Source organism: Symphalangus syndactylus, chromosome 11 (assembly GCF_028878055.3).
Source record: "Symphalangus syndactylus isolate Jambi chromosome 11, NHGRI_mSymSyn1-v2.1_pri, whole genome shotgun sequence".
NCBI classification, from domain to species: domain Eukaryota; kingdom Metazoa; phylum Chordata; class Mammalia; order Primates; family Hylobatidae; genus Symphalangus; species Symphalangus syndactylus.
The window spans coordinates 106,108,926-106,128,325 of record NC_072433.2 but is presented as its reverse complement, the minus strand read 5'-3'; the positions used below and the strand labels follow the sequence as shown (position 1 = coordinate 106,128,325).

General features: G+C 39.9%; 1 long non-coding RNA gene and 2 pseudogenes across 2 annotated transcripts in view; 1 reads left to right on the top strand and 2 right to left on the bottom strand.

Annotated features, from left to right (window-relative positions):
- LOC129493080 (uncharacterized) overlaps positions 1-19,400 on the top strand; it is a 75,738-nt gene that overhangs the window by 45,665 nt on the left and 10,673 nt on the right. Inside the window, exons 3-4 of one of the 2 annotated variants that reach the window (XR_010114486.1) lie at positions 6,136-6,299; positions 18,022-19,347. This is a non-coding gene — a long non-coding RNA (uncharacterized lncRNA). Of the gene's footprint in view, positions 1-6,135; positions 6,300-18,021; positions 19,348-19,400 lie in introns of those variants that run through there. The other variant, XR_010114487.1, reaches the window with a different exon arrangement.
- Positions 15,132-15,891, bottom strand: LOC129492695 (cation channel sperm-associated protein 2-like; annotated as a pseudogene).
- LOC129493079 (N-acylneuraminate-9-phosphatase-like) lies at positions 16,670-17,461 on the bottom strand (annotated as a pseudogene).

Sequence of the window (19,400 nt, the reverse complement as noted above, 5' to 3'; positions counted from 1 at the left end):
CAATAGATACAGAAAAGGCCTTCGATAAAATTCAACACCCTTTCATGCTAAAACTCTCAATAAACTGGTATTGATGGAATATATCTCAAAATAGTAAGAGCTATTTATGAAAACCCATAGCCAACATCATACTGAGTAGGCAAAAACTGGAAGCATTTGAAAACTCACAAGACAAGGATGCCCTTTCTCATCTCTCCTATTCAACATAGCACTGGAAGTTCTGGCCAGGGCAATCAAGCCAGAGAAAGAAATAAAGTGTATTCAAATAGGAAGAGGGGAGGTCAAATTGTCTCTGTTTGCAGATGACATGATTGTATATTTACAAAACCCCATCATCTCAGCCCCAAAACTCCTTAGGCTGATAAACAACTTCAGCAAAGTCTTGGGATACAAAATCAATGTGCAAAAATCACAAGCATTCCTATACTCCAATTATAGACAAACAGAGAGTCATATCATGAATGAACTCCCATTCACAATTGCTACAAAGAAAATAAGGAATACAACTTACAAGGGATGTGAAGGACCTCTTCAAGGAAAACTACAAACTACTGCTCAAGGAAATAAGAGAGGACACAAACAAATGGAAAAACATTCCATGCTCATGGATAGGAAGAATCAATATTGTGAAAATGGCCATACTGCCGAAAGTAATTTATAGATTCAATGCTATTCCAATCAAGCTACCATTGACTTTCTTCACAGAACTAGAAAAAACTACTTTAAATTTCATATGGAACCGAAAAAGAGGCCATATAGCCAAGACAATCCTAAGCAAAAAGAACAAAGCTGGAGGGATCACACTACCTGACTTCAAACTATACTACAAGGCTACAGTAACCAAAACAGCATGGTACTGGTACCAAAACATATAGACCAATGGAACAGAACAGAGGCCTCAGAAGTAACACCACACACCTACAACCATCTGGTCTTTTACAAACCTGACAAAAACAAGCAATAGGGAAAGGATTCCCTATGTAATAAATGGTATTGGGAAAACTGGCTAGCCATATGCAGAAAACTGAAACTGGACCCCTTCCTTATACCTTATACAAAAATTAACTTAAAATGGATTAAAGACTTAAACATAAAACCTAAAGCCATAAAAACCCTAGAAGAAAACCTAGGTAGTACCGTTCAGGACATCAGCATGGGCAAAGACTTTATGACTAAAACACCAAAAGCAATTGCAACAAAAGCCAAAATTGACAAATGGTATCTAATTAAATTAAAGAGCTGCTTCTCAGCAAAATAAACTATCATCAGAGTGAACAGACAGCCTACAGATTGGGAGAACATTCTTGCAATCTATCTATCAGACAAAGGTCTAATATCCAGAGTCTAAAATGATCTTAAACAAATTTACAAGAAAAAAACAAACAATTCCATCAAAAAGTGGGCAAAGGATATGAACAGACACTTTTCAAAAGAAGACACTGTTGGTGGGAGTGTAAATTAGTTCAACCATTGTGGAAGACTGTGTGGCAATTCCTCAAGGATCTAGAACCAGAAATACCATTTGACCCAGCAATACCATTACTGAGTATATACCCAAAGGATTATAAATCATTCTACTATAAAGACACATGCATACGTATGTTTATTGTGGCACTGTTCACAATAGCAAAGACTTAGAACCAACCCAAATGCCCATCAGTGATAGACTGGATAAAGAAAATGGGGCACATATACACCAAGGAATACTATGCAGCCATAAAAAAGAACGAGTTCATGTCCTTTGCAGGGACATGGATGAAGCTGGAAACCATCATCCTCAGCAGACTAACACAGGAACAGAAAACCGAACACCACATGTTCTCACTCATAAGTGGGAGTTGAACACTGAGAACACGTGGACACAGGGAGGGGAATATCACGCACTGGAGTCTGTCAGGGGGTGAGGGGAAAGGGGAGGGAGACCATTAGGAAAAATACCTAATGTATGGGGGGCTTAAAACCTAGATGATGGGTTGATAGGTGCCGCAAACTACCATGGCACATGTATACCTATGTAACAAACCTGCACGTTTACACATGTATCCCAGAACTTAAAGTAAAAATAAAGTAAGTAAATAAATAAATAAGAAAATTGAGTGATTCCTTTGTTAATCTCTGAGGTACCCTTTTCTTCCTCTTCATGTCCCTAGCCGTGGCTGGGGTGTTATGATTGAATCATTCTCTTGGAACCATTTCCTTGTTTGACTCTCACCTGACATTTGAACAACTGAAATCTAAAATAAGTCATGTGAAACAACCTCAAATTTGCTATAGCTATTGGATTTGGCTGTTGTCCTTCACTCATGAAGGAATAGCTTTATAGCTCCTACCTGGATTCTGAGATAACGAAACCTGGATTCAAGTCCTGGCTCTGTCACTATTTTTGGTAAATGATTAAAGACATCTTGACACTAGAAGTTCTCTCTAGGTTGTTTGGATGAACTAGCTGAAGCTGGGGACTCCTCTCCTTTTGCCAGTGAAAGTGGCTATGTCTGAAACAACTTGTCTTGGTACCTGTTGCTGCATTTCTCCCAGTGGGCAGAGCTGTGACCAAAATCAACTTTCCATAGGAACTAATGAGCAGTGTTGCCAGATGACTGCCACCTAAATTCAGACCATTTAGTGTCCCAGAACAGACTTTATGTCCCTTGCTTATAATTCCACTTTCATCTTGCCCTATAAAGGGGAGAGGAACAGGGGTGGATTCCTCTCTTTAAGTACAGCCCTGTTATGCATCCAGCTGCACCCTGGCCCTACTTAGCTCACCTCTTTGCAAGATGCCCAGAGAATGGGGTAAACCTTTTGCCTGTAGCATACACACCCAGTGATACTGCAGATGTTTGCAAGAGCCCTTGGCAGGCAGCATGATATTTTACTTTTGTGACCCTTAGTTTCCTCATCTGTGAAAATGGAAAACACGATACAGTCTTCCCTCATATCAGGGGAAGGATTGGTTCCAGGACCCCTTTGGATGCCAAAAGCCACTGATGCTTAAGTCCCTCATATAAAATGGCATAGTATTTGCACATAACCTATGCACATCTTCCTGTACACTTTAAATCATCTCTAGGTTACTTATAATCCGTAATGCAATGTAAATGCTATGTAAATAGTTGTTCTATATATATATTTTTTAACATTTATATTATTTTTCATTTTAAAAACTATTTTTGGTCTATGTTTGTTTGACTCTGTGGATGTGAAACTTATAGATAAGGAGGGCCAAGTGTACCTCACAGGATTGTTTTCAAAGTTAAATTTATCTATTCATTCAACTCACGTGTGAAGTACTGTTGAGTTAGCTCTTATGTAAAAGTTTGCTGCACAGATTAAAATAAATCACCTTTGAAAGAGTTGCGGTGTTATCAAAAGAGCATGGACTTGTGAGTCACATATTTGGCTTCACATACATTCCAACTTTGTTGCTTTGAGCCCCTGTGACCTTTAGTAAGGTGTGAGCATTAAATGAAATGATATCTATAAAAGGATCAAATACACATGTGTACATGCTTAATATATTGTTAACTTGCTTTCCTGCTCCCCTGCCTTTCCTCTTCCCTTCCTCTTTTTTTTTTTTTTTTTTTTTTTCAGAGATGGGGTCTTACTTTGTGACCCAGCCTGGAGTGCAGTGGTATGATCATAGCTCACTGTAACCTTGAACTCCTGGGAACTCATGAGCTCAAGGGATCATCCTGCCTCAGCCTCCTGAGTAGATGGGACCACATGTGTGCTCCACCATGCCTGGCTAATTAAAAAAATTCTTTTTGTAGAGATACAGTCTTGCTTTGTTGCCCTGGCTAGTCTCGAATTCCTGGCTCCAAGCAATCCTCCCACTAGACCTCCCAAAGTGCTGGGATTATAGTTGTGAGCCACCATGCCTGGCCCTTCCCTTCCTCTTTACTTCCACGCATGTTGCTTGTTTCTTATTCTATTCTGACTTCTTCAACGTTCCCCCTGTCTGGACTCTTTCCCCCTCCAAATTTTCCCCTAACTGATATGCTATGTTTTCTCAAACTCAACAAATTCTCAATATGCAGTAGAGAATAAAGGATTGAATCGATAGTGAATGTGGGCCTGGGGCTGGGTGCATTTTCTGGACCTACTACATATGGAAAGATTGGGCAATGAACATCCATCCTTGTGATAGTTGATTAAAGTCATCAATAAGTGCAGTAATGCTCACTTTAGTAGTTATCAGAATTGTATGCTTCTGCAAATCTGGGCTGTTCTTTGCTTCCCTCTTCTGGTGAGTTTCTTTTTTTTTTTTAGATTTCTTCAGAGAGCAGCTGTAATTTGGAGGGATGTAGTAAACAAGTCAGTAACTCTAGAGTAGCATCCAATATCTTATAATCTTCCTGGCTCAATTTCTTGCAACTGAGGCAGTATTGTTATTTCACACAACGGACTTGCTGACATCAAAGGAGCCAGAGAGACTAGGCAAAATTGAGACTTAGAATTAGACATTCTGTTGAGTTACTAGGTAAGCAGAGCCCAGCTGAGGTGATAAGTTCTATAGGGATAGTGGAGGGACTCTCTCCCTAAGGATCTAACTCAAATGACTTCATGTTCCAGGCAAGTAAGTAAACCAGTAAAGGGGCAGATACACAGTAGGGAGTACTGGAGACTATGGCAAACTGGGGAACATATGTCTGGCCTAAGGACATTCATATGTAAACATTTCAAACATTGAATGTGCCAAACCAAATATGTTAGTGAGCTAAATTTGCCCTATGCACCATCAGTTTGCAACCTCCTCAAGACTTACAGAACCTGGTCTCTAGGGAAAACAGCAACAGGTAGTAGTGGTGAGCCAGAAAAGCGGTTCCCGGCAGGAAGGTTCACACAGGTGTAACAGGACTAACCTGAGTGTGAGTGTTGTTATGGCATGCAATATGCGAAAAGTAAGCCATTAGTTAACAGGGTCCCAGTTCCACAGATGAGAGTGGCAGGAGGCAGGGCTCAGTGAAGGGCTGTAAGTCCTCTGTGGTGGCAGAGGGAACAAGACAATTTCCAACCAGGAAGGCCTAGGTTATCAGTATGGTAATTGTTATGGGAAATCAGAACAAGGATGCAACAAATTGCAAGATCATGTATCACTTATTACTGAATCACTGGCATATTCAATGTAAATCCCTTACAATATTTTTATTGCTTCTTAAAAACTGAGTTTTAAAATTGTTTATTATAGAACACTTAGAAAATACAAAAAAAGCATAATAAAAAAATAACTTTTGGGCTGTCCTACCCGAGGAAAGGCAGCACTGTTTCCAAAGCTTGGAGCCAGGCAGGGAATCAAGAACTTCTGTCTTGGGAAGAGGACTTTGGAGTATGGGGGCAGGAAACTGGACTAGGAGCCAGAAATGGGCTGGACAGCCTTTATGAATTATTTATAGCAGAGCTGATTTCAGACTATTTAAGATTATTTATCATAATTTTTTATTTGAAAATATTGTAATTAGGATAGCTGGGCACGGTGGCTCATGCCTGTGATCGCAGCACTTTGGGAGGCCCAGGCAGGTGGTTCATCTGAGTTTAGGAGTTCGAGACCAGCCTGGCCAACATGATGAAATTCCTGTCTCTACTAAAAATACAAAAATTAGCCAAGCATGGTGGTGAGGCCTGTAATCCCAGCTACTCAGGAGGCTGAGGCAGGAGAAGCACTTGAACCCGGGAGGTGGAGGTTGCAGTGAGCCTAGATCACACCACTGTACTCCAGCCTGGGTGACAGAGCAAGGCTCCTTCAAAAAAAAAAAAAGAAAAGAAAAGAAAAGAAAGAAATATTGTACTTAGTAGCCAGAATATAAAACTTAGCTCTTATCTAGTCAGATCTGTAGTATTCATAATATACCTTCATCTTTCTAAGGAGGTATGAACTATCAGGATGTCAAATATTCATATCTTACCAAAATGCATGTCCTTAATTTCTCTTTCGGGGTTATGGACTATCTGGATTATATACACTACTGATCTTCCACATTATGGATTATATTGTTTTAGAATAATTCTGGTTTAACTGAATATATGTATAGCAGAGTATGAATCTTTTCAATCTTCAATTATTAGTCTGTTTTATGTAACAGTTGTGGGTCACTCTGTGTGTTTTTAGTATAGGAGTAACTTTTTTTTTTTTTTAAGAGACAGAGTCTTGTTCTGTTGCGCATTCTGGCGTACAGTACCACAATCACAGCTCACCACAGCTTCCAACTTCTGGACTCACGTGATCCTTCTGCCTCAGACTTCCAAGTACCTGGGACTACAGGCACGAATCACCACAGCCAGCTTGGAGTGACTTTCTAAGGGTAAATAACAAGTCAATTGAGACTGTAATTATATGACTTGGGGCAAAATTAACTGTTGTCAGCTGACTTGTTACCGTATTTAATTTTAATTTTGGAGCTTGTATTCAAAAGCTATTATATGAATATAAGAATAAATGATATTTTTTTCAAAAAAAGATTATTTTAGAAGAGAAACATGATATCTAGAAGAGAAAATTTCAACTTACTATTCTCTGGGCTATTCTTAACCTACACTTACATCTCTCCTAAAATAAACAAAATCAATCATCTATCACACGCTCCTATAATGGCATTTTCGGTGAATAGAGGTATTGTACACAGCATGTCCCAAAATGTAAAATCTAAGATGTCCCATGTGTGGCTGCCATAATAACTCCACTCATGCACTCTAACATCTAATAGTCTAACATTATTTCTATATTTAGTTTTTCTTTAAACTTCCTCCTTTTTTTTTGTTTTTTTGGTAATTGTCACATCTGCTTTAGCAATTTTGTGATTTTTAAACTTCTTCCTGCAAAAAGGTTTTAAAAACATGCATGTTGCTTGTGTAATATAACCATTATCTCTTTGGAAACTTGGAAAAATATAGTAAAATTGGTGGGAAATGGAATTATAAGCATTCTTTTTTTTTTTCTTTTGATGGAGTCTCACTCTGTTGCCCAGGCTGGAGTGCAGTGGCACAATTTCGGTTCATTGCAACCTCTGCCTCCCGGGTTCAAGTGATTCTCCTGCCTCAGCCTCCTGAATAGCTGGGATTACAGGTGTGCGCCAGCACACCCGACTAATTTTTGTATTTTTAGTAGAGAAGGAGTTTCACCATGTTGGCCAGGCTCATCTTGAACTCCAGACATCAGGTGATCCGCCTACCTCAGCCTCCCAAAGTACTGGGATTACAGATATGAGCCACCGCCCTTGGCCCAAGCATTCTTTCTTTTTCTTTTCTTTTCTTTTTTTTTTTGAGATGGAGTTTTACTCTTGATGCCCAGGCTGGAGTGCAATGTCTCACCGCAACCTCTGCCTCCGGGGTTGAAGCAATTCTCCTGCCTCAGCCTCCCGAGAAGCTGGGATTACAGGCATGTGCCAGCATGCCTGGCTAATTTTGTATTTTTAGTACAGATGGGATTTCTCGGTTGGTCAGGCTGGTCTTCAACTCCCAACCTCAGGTGATCCACCCGCCTCGGCCTCCCAAAGTGCTGGGAATGCCAGGCATATTTTCCCCATAGTTTTAGCTCAAGGTATTACATAGTTACTGCCAAAAGAAACAATGGTCGGCTGGGCGCGGTGGCTCACGCCTGTAATCCCAGCACTTTTTGGGGCCGAGGCGGGCGGATCACGAGGTCAGGAGATTGAGACCATCCTGGCTAACACGGTGAAACCCCGTCTCTACTAAACATACAAAAAATTAGCCAGGCGAGGTGGCGGGCGCCTGTAGTCCCAGCTACGCGGGAGGCTGAGGCAGGAGAATGATGGCGAGAACCCCGGGGGGCGGAGCCTGCAGTGAGCCGAGATGGCGCCACTGCACTCCAGCCTGGGTGAAAGAGCGAGACTCCGTCTCAAAAAAAAAAAAAAAAAAAAAAAGAAACAATGGTAAACATCTATAGCTGAGTCATCAGTGACTATTTAATGGATTGGTTAAGAAATAGTGACTCAAGAAATATAAATTTTAATCTTAGCTGTTTCTGATGTAATGTCATGTCAGCCATTTGTTTTACTCTACGTTATTTTGATTTTGTACCTCATAAAATTTGGGAAACTGCTAGTAAATAACTACACTCAACAATGTGGGAAGGATGAAAGAGGCTTTATGATGTCACAGAAAGAGAAGTTGGCCAGGAATTAGAAGATGTGGCTTCTAAATATATTCTTTTCACTTAAAATTGCCATGTTACTTTAGACAAGCCATTTCGTTTTTCAGAGGCTGTCATTGTCTTCATCTGTCAGATACAGATGATAATACATATCTTATTTATATTTTAAGGCTGTAGGGAAGTACAAAATTAAATAGTGTTGGTAAAAGGACTTTACAAATTGCAAAGTTATAATTTCAGAAATAACACCAGGGCTTTGCTATGGTACCATTTGCTACAGCATGGAATTCAACATAATGCTGCTCTATTTCAGACTATTGAAAGGGGTACATCAGTGGCAAGGCTATATCATATTCATCTTTGCCGGAATTTCTAGGTTGATATAATGAAATTCAAAGGATATTTATTTTAGAATTCTGACTCATTTCTGTTAACTCATACATACACTATTTCAATGATTTACTTTTGTTTTGAGAATTACTTGATTTTCCCCTATTTGTTCTCCATTCCTTTCTCCACCAACTCCCACCCCCTCAAACAGTAAACTAAAAACAGATGTTCTTCTTTTTCTTTTACGAGACAGGCTCTCACTCTATCACCCAGGCTGGAGTATGGTGGCACAATCTTGGCTTATTGCAGCCTCGACCTCCTGGGCTCAAGCAATCCTCCTGCCTCAGCCTCCCAAGTAGCTGGCACAACAGGTGCGAGCCACCACGCCCAGCTAATTTTTTAGTTTTTGTAGAGACAGGGATTTGCTGAGTTGCCTAGGCTAGTCTCGAACTCCCAGCCTCAAGTGACCCTCCTCCATCGCTTTCCAAAGTGCTGGGATTATAGGCAGGCACCACCACACCCGGCTCTGAAAACAGATGTTTATAGAAAAACCAATGGTCATTTCTGTGTTCCAGATGTGTTAGAAGTTTACAGTACAGTCAAACGGATTTGAAAAGATCTCATGGAGCTATTCTAGCTTTAGTAAAGGCTATATATAGGAAAATGATGGCTCATTTTATTTGCTGCCCCTTCTGAAATCAGGCAAACAGTAAGTGTTTCTAAGATACACTTGAATGTCTGCTTTTTTTTTTTTTTTTTTGAGACAGAGTCTCGCTGTCGCCCAGGCTGGAGTGCAGTGGCGCGATCTTGGCTCACTGCAGGCTCCGCCTCCCCAGGGTTCACGCCATTCTCCTGCCTCAGCCTCCTGAGTAGCTGGGACTACAGGCGCTCGCCACCTCGCCCGGCTAATTTTTTGTATTTTTAGTAGAGACGGGGTTTCACTGTGTTAGCCAGGATGGTCTCGATCTCCTGACCTCATGATCCGCCCGCCTCGGCCTCCCAAAGTGCTGGGATTACAGGCGTGATGAATGCCTGTTTTTTAAAAAAATCAAAGTCACATTGAATAACATTACCATTTTTTAAAAATCTTTGTTTTTATCCCTGACTTTTTCATAATATAGCCATGCTCTCTCTCTCTCATATATATATACACACATATGTGTGCGTGTGTGTGTGTATGTAGATATATGTGTATAGGTATGCGTGTTTATATATGTATATGCATGCATATATGTTTCTATATAAACACACACACACACACGCACACACAACTGAACACTTGATATCTTGATGTGGTACTTTAAACACAGCATGAACAAAACAGAATTCTTGGTACCCTATTTTGTCACCCCTCTCCTCCAGACATGTTGATTACCCCAGTCTTCTCTATCTCATTTGATGATACCATTAACACTCAGTTACTCCAGTCCAAAATCTGTTCCCCATGATTCTTTTTCATTTACCCATATATGTAAACCATCAGCTAATCTTTTGACTTTTCCTCTAAAACATATTTAATCTATGCATTTCTTTCCATCTCTATTATCATCTTACTACAAAGCAATGTCTGTCTCTCTCTCTCTCTCTCTCCACACACACATACACATACACACTTTCTGCCATTTAAGAGTAAGTTGCAGACATGATACTTTATTATCCCTAAATACTTCAGTGTTTAATCCCCAAATACAAGGACATTCTGTTATACCATTATAATTTTTTAAATAAATATACATAGATATACTACTATAATCTGTAGATTTTGTTCAGCTATCTCAAATTGTCTAAAGAAAATATACTCACTTTTAGCTACCTTAAATCTGCAGAACAAGCTTAAGCAATGTGTTATACGTAGCACAGAATGATTGGTTCAAAGATAGCACCATTATAGTTTCACTTCTCCTAATTATTTATATGATACCTTTTTTTTTTTTTTAGACAGAATCTCGCTCTGTTGCCCAGGCTGGAGTGCAGTGGCATGATCTCGGCTCATTGCAACTTCTGCTTTCTGGGTTCAAGCAATTCTTGTGCCTCAACCCCCGGAGTAGCTGGGATTACAGGCGTGCACCATCATGCCTGGCTAATTTTTGTATTTTTAGTAGAGACAGGATTTCACCATGTTGGCCACGCTGGTCTCAAACTCCTGGCCTCAAGTGATCCTCCTGCCTCGGTCTCCCAAAGTGCTGGGGTTACAGGCGTGAACCACTGTGCCCAGCCTATGTAGTACCTTTATGAAAATACATGAAAGGAAGTGGGGGCTTGGTTCTATCTATCACTGCCTTCTGTCAAATCTTTCACTAGTATCTTCAAATATCTGGTTCTTAGTTTCTTTAAGTATAAGGTTATACAAGATTATCACTGAGGAGCCCAGTGGTTCTAGAATTTCATAATTATATAAGGATGGTTTGTGTCCCCATATTTTAGTCTCAGACTGAATTCTAGCACAATCCTGAGGTTCTTTGTTAATAGTTAGGTTCACTACATGAAGGGCGGGTTGATGGAAGAGAGTTCTTAATTTTAAGGTTCTTGCAGGCTACCACAGAAACTCACATACAGGGTTGTTGCTCTGGAGGAAGCAGATGTGCAAAAGTGGCCTCTTTGTGTTCAAGGATCTTGACTCTGTGTATACTGATTATGGAACTTGAACATTAAAGCCCAAAATCTACTAATAATTATTTTCCAACATTTTCTCTCAAGGATTTAAGGATAAAGAGTAAAAGGTAACTGCCAGGATGCTTTTAAATGAAGTTATACTTCTGTCTACACTTCATTTCAAAACAGAATAATTCAAAAGGAGAGATAGGTTCAGGGCTTATGACTTTTAGTTATTGGCTAGAATAAGGAGATAACAGATGACATGTTAGACCAAGGTGCTTCCTGGGGCTCAAAATTTTGGGAGGGGATGTTCCTCAAGGAATTCCAAGGTTGAGATTTTTATCTCCTTAGATAGTTTAACATACAGAACAATATCAATAAGCCTAGACTATTGATACCAGCTTTGGAATCCCTGAGGAGAGGTACTGTGAGTTGCCACAGACAAGCAGGAGTCTATCTTCGATTACCTCTTTGTGGTGCCTTCCCATCCGTTGTCTTTGAGTTTTACTTTTCTCTCACTCTCTCCTCACTTCTCACCCCTATTGACAAATGTTTTATTTAGCATCACAGATAATTATTTTATTGAGTATTATTCCAGTCTCCTAATGCCGAACATTTTCAGTAAATAATTTTCTTTCTCATCCCTCCAGGTATTTACAAAAGTAAACTTCTTTAACATAGCTCTATCATAGCACGAGTGGGAGGAAGGAAGAGGAGGAGGAGATGGTTCTTCCTACTGGTCCTAAAAATGCTCTTGAGTGATAGCTATACAATCAAGAGTAATATTAACATATTTAAGAATCAGTATCACATAGGACTCATTTGACCAATTGTAATGGATGCAAATAGCAGGGCTGGATCAGGGTTCTAGAGGCCTCCTTCTGTGCTAACCCTACCTCTTTGGTGCTGGATCAAAAGTAGGAAAAATGGGGCTCCAGGCAGGGTATACTGTAAATCAGCATTTTAATGGATTTTTGGTCATATCTGTGCACATTCGTTGATTATCAGGTCTGTGCTCAATGGTCTCATGATATAACTTCTCCAAATCTTTTCTTCCTCCATATCAGCAACCACTTCCAAGTTAAAGATATATCTGCTCCTATGGGTGGGAGTGTAGTAGTGGATTTTTAAAAAGTTCTTTTTAATAAAAATTTACTAAAAATAGAGATGGGGTCTTGCCCTGTTGCCCAGGCTTGTCTTGAACTCCTGGGCTCAAGTGATCATCCCACTTCGGTCTCCCAAAGTGCTGGGATTACAAATATGAGCCACAATGCCTGGTTTAGTAGTAGATTTTATTAGGTGTTTTAAAATTTTGTTTACATTGGTCTTGGCATATAAATGTTTTATGGTTTTATTAATCAAATAAACATTTTTCATTTATGCTTTTGTTGCATTGCCTTTACGGCTTATAAAGACCTTTCCTGTAGAGATATCAAACAAATATTAAGGTATATTTTCTCTGAATTTACAACAGATGATATCACTTTTGTTTTTTTTTCTTTTCGAGATGGAGTCTCGCTCTGTCACCAGGCTGGAGTGCAGTGGCATGATCTGGGCTCACTGCAACCTCCGTCTCCTGGGTTCAAGCAATTCTTCTGCCTCAGCCTCCTGAGTAGCTGGGACTACAGGTGCGTGCTACCATGCCTGGCTCATTTTTTGTATTTTTAGTAGAGACGGGGTTTCACCATGTTGGCCAGGATGATCTCGAGCTCCAGACCTCGTAATCCGCCCGCCTCGGCCTCCCAAAGTGCTGGGATTACAGGTGTGAGCCACCATGCCCAGCCCATTTTTTTTTTCATTTTAAAATTTTTATTTATTTTTATTTTTATTTATTTATTTATTTATTTTTGAAATGGAGTCTTGCTATTTCTCCCAGGCCAGAGTGCAGTGGCGCGATCTCGGCTCACTGCAAGCTCCGCCTCCCGGGTTCACGCCAGTCTCCTGCCTCAGCCTCCCGAGTAGCTGGGACTACAGGCGCCTGCCACTGTGCCCGCCTAATTTTTTGTGTTTTTAGTAGAGACGGGGTTTCACCGTGTTAGCCAGGATGGTCTCGATCTCCTGACCTTGTGATCCGCCTGCCTCGGCCTCCCAAAGTGCTGGGATTACAGGCGTGAGCCACCGCGCCCGGCCCTTATTTTTATTATTTTTAAAATAGAATGGAGGGGTCTCACTTTGTTGCCCAGACTGGCCTCGAACTCTTGAGCTCAAGTGATTCCCCTGTCCTTGGCCTCGCAAAGTGCTAGAATTACAGGCTTGAGCCACCATGCTTGGCCTGGTGGTATCATTTTTAAATTCAACTTTTTCTCTGTGACCTGTTTTTTTTTTTTATGTCATTTGTAGTTCTAACTTTTTATCAAAAAATTCCATTTTCCCAACATCATACTTTTTTTTCACTGTTATAACGTTTTTTAATTTTAAGGGATCTTAGTCTAAAACAAAAAATTAGTAATAAAATCATAGGTTTATTTCAATATTTAAAAATATCTTCAGTAACATTCCACTCAGAAGGTAGATAACCACAAAGTTCTTTCATAAGGAAGGGTGCAAATGGAATTTAATATTGTCTTACTGTACTATGTAGAATACAAACTGTGAAGACAAGGAAATTAAACAATTCCATTTTTTTCTCCTACATCATTTTTGCTGAAGAACTGCTCACTTAACATCCTAGGAACTACCTTGTTGAGATTTGTCACCACTATGTAAAAGGGATGAGCCTTTATCCGTAGAGTAATGAATGTGACACTGCCTACATCCATCCTGTGGGACAGCTAAAAGAATGAGCCCACAGCATCACACATGCCAACCAGTCTATTAGAGCAATCATCCATATAACTACTTTTGCCAAAATCCTCCAACTTAAGTTTTAAATAGCTAAAATATGATCAAAGTCATATAGGTACTGTATCTGGAGCTACAAATATATTCTGTTCACAAATGTTCAGTGTTATAGAAACAACACCTTGGGACAGTCGAGGGTACAATCACATTTTTAAAAATCAAGAGTACGCAGCAAACACAAAAGGGCATTTGCACAAGGCAGAGAAACCTGTTTCTTGGCAGTAGGCAGAAAAACAACTGGCTAAAGAAATAAGTTCACAGATAGGTACAATGTACAATTTGATTCTCTGAGTATTAATCTTGGAGACATAGCTATACATCCAAACACACAATCTAATATTTTCCATTAGGAGTTTATTTCATTTTTTGAGACGTAGTCTTGCTGTGTTGCCCAGGCTGGAGTGCAGTGGCACGATCTCAGCTCACTGCAATCTCCGCCTCCCAGGTTCAAGTGATTTCTGGCTAATTTTTGTATTTTTACTAGCGACGGGGTTTTACCATGTTGGCCAGGCTGGCCTCGAACTCCTGACCTCAAGTGATCCACCCACCTTGGCCTCCCAAAGTGGTAGGATTACAGGTGTGAGCCACCGCAAACAGCTGTAATTATTTAGTAGTTTATTATCCAACAGTTAAAAGAAAAACCCACCAAAAACCAATCCAATTATATTTATTAACCACTTTAATAACCTCCTTTATTCTTTATCAACCACTTTACTCCAAGTTTGGTAAGTGTAATCATGAGATTGTCCAGCCTAATCATCCAGAGAAAAATCTCTGGTTGCAAGATGATGCCTTGCTATAGAGCCATTAATAATTAAGCTCCAAGTAAACCCTGAATTAGATACAGAAATCTGCAAAACAACGATATATTCAAAAATGTGAAAAACAGGAGATTTAAGGCAGATGGTAACTCTAAGAAGAGTCACTCAAGTATTAAAATGGCACTCTGGAAATGGCTCATAGCAAAACCGAATTTTCTATTCAGTTCATCATATGGGTGAAACCACTGTCAGTAGAGGACAGAAGGGGGACTACATGGTTAGGCTGCACCAAGGAAATTTTGCTTTTATGGATCCACAGAAGAAAAATGACTTTTGGTGCCATGTAGCTTGCACTTATCTCCAGCAAGACAGCCTAGCTCTCTCAACCTCATTGTGTGTCTGGGAAAAGATAGTAAAAACATTTCCTTGAGAGGTAAAGACTACAAGGAAGCTACAAGCTCACTGTGCACAGGTGAGAAATGAGGACCATGTGTAGATTTTTTTCTATCTGAACAGACATTTATGTTTTGAATTCTCTATTTCCAACAATTCCCTTCATTATGTTTTGCTGGGCCCAAGGATATTGAAGCCATCCATTGCTTTGTCTTCCAAGTTCATCAGTGCCTGCACAACATGGTAACAACAAAGTCAAAGACATTCCAGACACTCTTCTAGAAAAGGGAAAAGCTAGGATAGCCACATAAGAAGGATCTCCAGGATGAAAATAAACAAGATAAACCAAGTTGCCACCTCCAAGGTCAGCTTCAATGGCCACAGTTAGGTATCTGTGGATCCCAGCAATTCTATTTCAACCATCAATACGATCGTATTCAAAAAGATGAGGAAGATGACGAAGTTTGTGAAGAGAGGACACTCAAGGACCCATCCAGCCCACAAAGAAAGAGGTGGCCTCTGCCGCGCACACGAAGCCTCCTCAACAGCCTCTGGGCATGTGAAATCTGTCCTATACTTTGAGGCTTTATAGAGAAGCACACTAGCTGGTGTTGATCTCCCTACATAAGTTTCTTCTGGTGGGAAGGATCAAGTAACTCCCTGATAGTGTGTCATGGCACAGCTTGGCTCAAGCCTTGCAAATGCTAGATGAGAAATTATCGATGAGACATGAACGAATGGCATCAGCTAGGGGCAGCTGCATCTGCCCTCCTTGGCGATAAGTGGCCATGTCTGCTCAGCCCAGGTTCTCTTCACCCACTCAGTCCTGACTTCATGCTTCCGCCTCCAGCTCTGGCACCCCCTGAGGCCCGCTACCCCCACGCAGGGCTGGCTCAGGGCCGGCTCCCAGCCTCACTGTGCCACATTCCCAGCCCCGGCTGCAGCCCAGGACTGGGCCCAGCCACGCTCAGGCGAGCCGCCTCACTCCACCCAGCCACCATGTGTAGATTTTAAGCTTTTATTTATTTATTTATTTTTTAACTGGAGGAATCTGTCACACACCACAAAAAAAATTGTGTCCTCCTCTGAAAAAAAAAAAAGGTCATGCAAAAAAATCAGATTCATAATAGAAAAGGAAGTATACCTCCAAAATAGGCAAAAATACGTTTTATGTTTTAAAAACATGCAAAATAATTTCATGATGAAATACCTTGATTTGCATGTGACTTAGAACTTATTTCGTATTAACCAGATTCAGTTGCTGTGATAAATCTATTATGCATTTTAGAAAATCTATTTTTAAAAAATATCTATTTTTAAGCCAGAAGATAAACCTGGCATTTGTGTATCCATGTGTAAGCTAGCCTGCTTGGTATCATGCAGCCAAGATATTAAAAGATTAATAAAATTATTTTTAAAAATCTTCTGTTACAGACTAACAGATAATATATTTCCTCACATTTTCTGGGCTATACTACCTTGTATTAATGCAATCTGAATTTTCAGATATAAATACCAGTCATGGGTGTTTGTTAAAACTGAAAAGCAATAGGGTTGGGAGGACCTTTGCAATATTGGTCATTAAATCATAAGTAAAATTATTCTGGACCATAGTAAGTGGAATGCCCTAACTTTTCTTAGTTCAAACTCTGCAAATTGATTCTCAAGTTCATAATCATGCCCTTCTATGTGCTTTTAAGTGGACATACTGACTTTGTGGTGTATACTTTGTAAGAGAGCAGGTAACTCCAGCACAGAAGAAACCATGTAATGCAGAACAGGGGAGGACTTCAGTGACACTATTCCATTTTTATTGATCCAGACTGTTGCTTTCAATCCTGCATTGAGGCCTCCTTGGACGTCGGTTTCTAACGTATCACTGACCATCACACAGTCCTCAGGTTGTACTTTGAGAAGATTGCAGCAGTAATAAAATATGGATGGTGCTGGCTTCTCTCTCTGCTCTCCACCTCCAATAGCGTGGAAATAAGACCGACAGGCACAAGCCTCAATTTTCTCCCTCTGGGTCTGTCTGTCCCCATTCCTTAATAAAAATAGGCAGGCCTCCTTTCTAAGTTCGGTGAGCATGGCTTTGATAGTTTCTGCTAGTGTCATCAGCTGTAAACATGTAGATTTCCAAAGGAAGTGACATTCTTCAGTCAATTTTCTATTGGCGGCACCATCTTTTGTTTCCGGGACTGCATCTTCCCAACTGAAGTCCTTAGATCAGTAATGCATGTACTATAAGGATGAAAACATTCCTCCCTGAGTTTAACTTAAACTATATCACAGATGATTTCAGCCTTTTCTTAAAATGATATTGTGATTGTAAGAGCTTTCTCACCTCCAACAGGTCTCTCCTGCTCCCCCTGGCCATGTTGATGAGCATGTTGTCCAGGTCAAAGAAAGAGGCCAGCATGTGGCTCATCCCCATATACCCGACGGCTCCTGCCACCCTCGCACGTGTGAGGTGGGCGTCCCGGCAATGTCATACTTTTAATAATGTGTGATTTTTTTCATTGATGGGTATTACATTTTTTATCATGTTTTAGGTTCTTCTATGTACTGTAATAAATTCTCTTCAAGAGTTATCTATTTTTTCAATTGATTAGTCTTAATTATCATATCTTTACATGCCTATCTGGGAAAGAAAAAATGCCTTCTAGAATTGTGCAACATGGCAGCCTTTTTTAGAAGAAATCGACAGTGTTGAATTTTACCTAAGTTCTGTGCTCCTGGAAAAGAGCAAAGATAGAGAAATCCCCCACTCTTTTGTGTTTCAGAAAGGCCTTGCTGCAAAGAAGCACCCTTTCCCATATAATTTAGATAAAACTCATGTATACTGCCTTGTTTACCTATGACGAGGCCAGAAACAGACTCCAAATTCCCACTCTTTGCTTCATAAATGATTAACTAAACTTGTTTGTACTAATGATCAGTGGGAACAAAATGCTTGTTAATCACACTTTGGTTAAGATTCTGTCTATCCCCCAGGTCCCTGAACCTTGGCCCATCCTCAGTCTGAGTCAGCATGTAACCCCTCTTCAACAGCAGCTCTGGAGAGAAGGCTGGCTTCAGGGTAAAACATTCTTTAATTCCATTCTCTTATCCCACTTGCCCACATCTAAATCTTTCTAATCTAGTTTACTCGTCTCTATAAAAGAAAAACTCATTTCACCTAACTCTTGAGAAGCTTGCAGGTATTATGGTCAAAGAGTTCCTATTATTGCAATAGCTCCCCTTCTCCTATTGAAAGAGACCCTTTTCCTCTTATAACTTCCAACAAAGTCTCTCCTTACTAAGTCTGAGTTTGCTTTTTATTTGACAGGACCCACTGATTACCTTTTATTAAAATTTTTTTCTTTCCTATTCTCAAATAAGAAAAAATTATTTTGCCATATCTGGCCCTCACCCAATTTAGGTTTTTAAAAAACTTTTTGGAGGTATAACTTACATACATACAAATGTATGTATAACTTGCATATATTTAAGAGGTAAAATTTGGTGATATTTGACAGATGTATAACCCTCTTGAAACTTGTATTACACAATGTATGGAACATTTCTGTCATCTCTGTTTTCTTGAGCCACTTTGCATATAACCTCCCTTCTGCCCTTGGCTCTTTGCAACCACTGATCTGTTCTCTGTCAGTATATGCTAGTTTGCATTTTCTAGAACTTTTTATGTGTGGAATTATATGGTGTGTCTGGCTTCTTTCACCAGCATAACGATTTTGAGATTCAACAATATTGTTGCAGTTATTAGTATTTAATTCCTCTTTTGTTATCGGGTATTATTCCATTTGTATAGATATACCATATTCTTTATCCACTGACCTATTGATGAATATTTCTTATTTTTCCCCCAGTTTTAAGGTTGCTATAAGCTGAACGTTTGTGTCTTCTCAAAATTCATATGTTGAAAACTAATAATCCTTAATGTGACGGTGTTTGGAGGTGGGGCCTTTGGAGATGATAGGTCACATGGTTGTTGGGAGGTGGGGCCTTTGGAGATGATAGGTCATATGGTGGGAGGCCTCTTGAATAGGATTACTGTCCTTATAAAAAAGGCCTCAGAGAGTTCCTCTGCCTCTTCTGCTGTATGAAGAAACAATGAGAAGATGGCCATCTGTCTATGAACCAGGAAGTGGGACCTCACCAAAAACTGAATCTGCCTGTGGCTTAATCTTGGACTTCCCATCCTCCAGAACTGTGAGGAATAAATTTCTGTTGTTTATAAGCCATGCAGTATATGGTATTTTTGTTATAGCAGCCCCCACTGAGAAGGATATTGCAAATAAAATTACTATGAACATTTAAGTACAAGTGTTTGTGTGAACATATATTTTCATTTCTTTTGAGGAGGAGTAAAA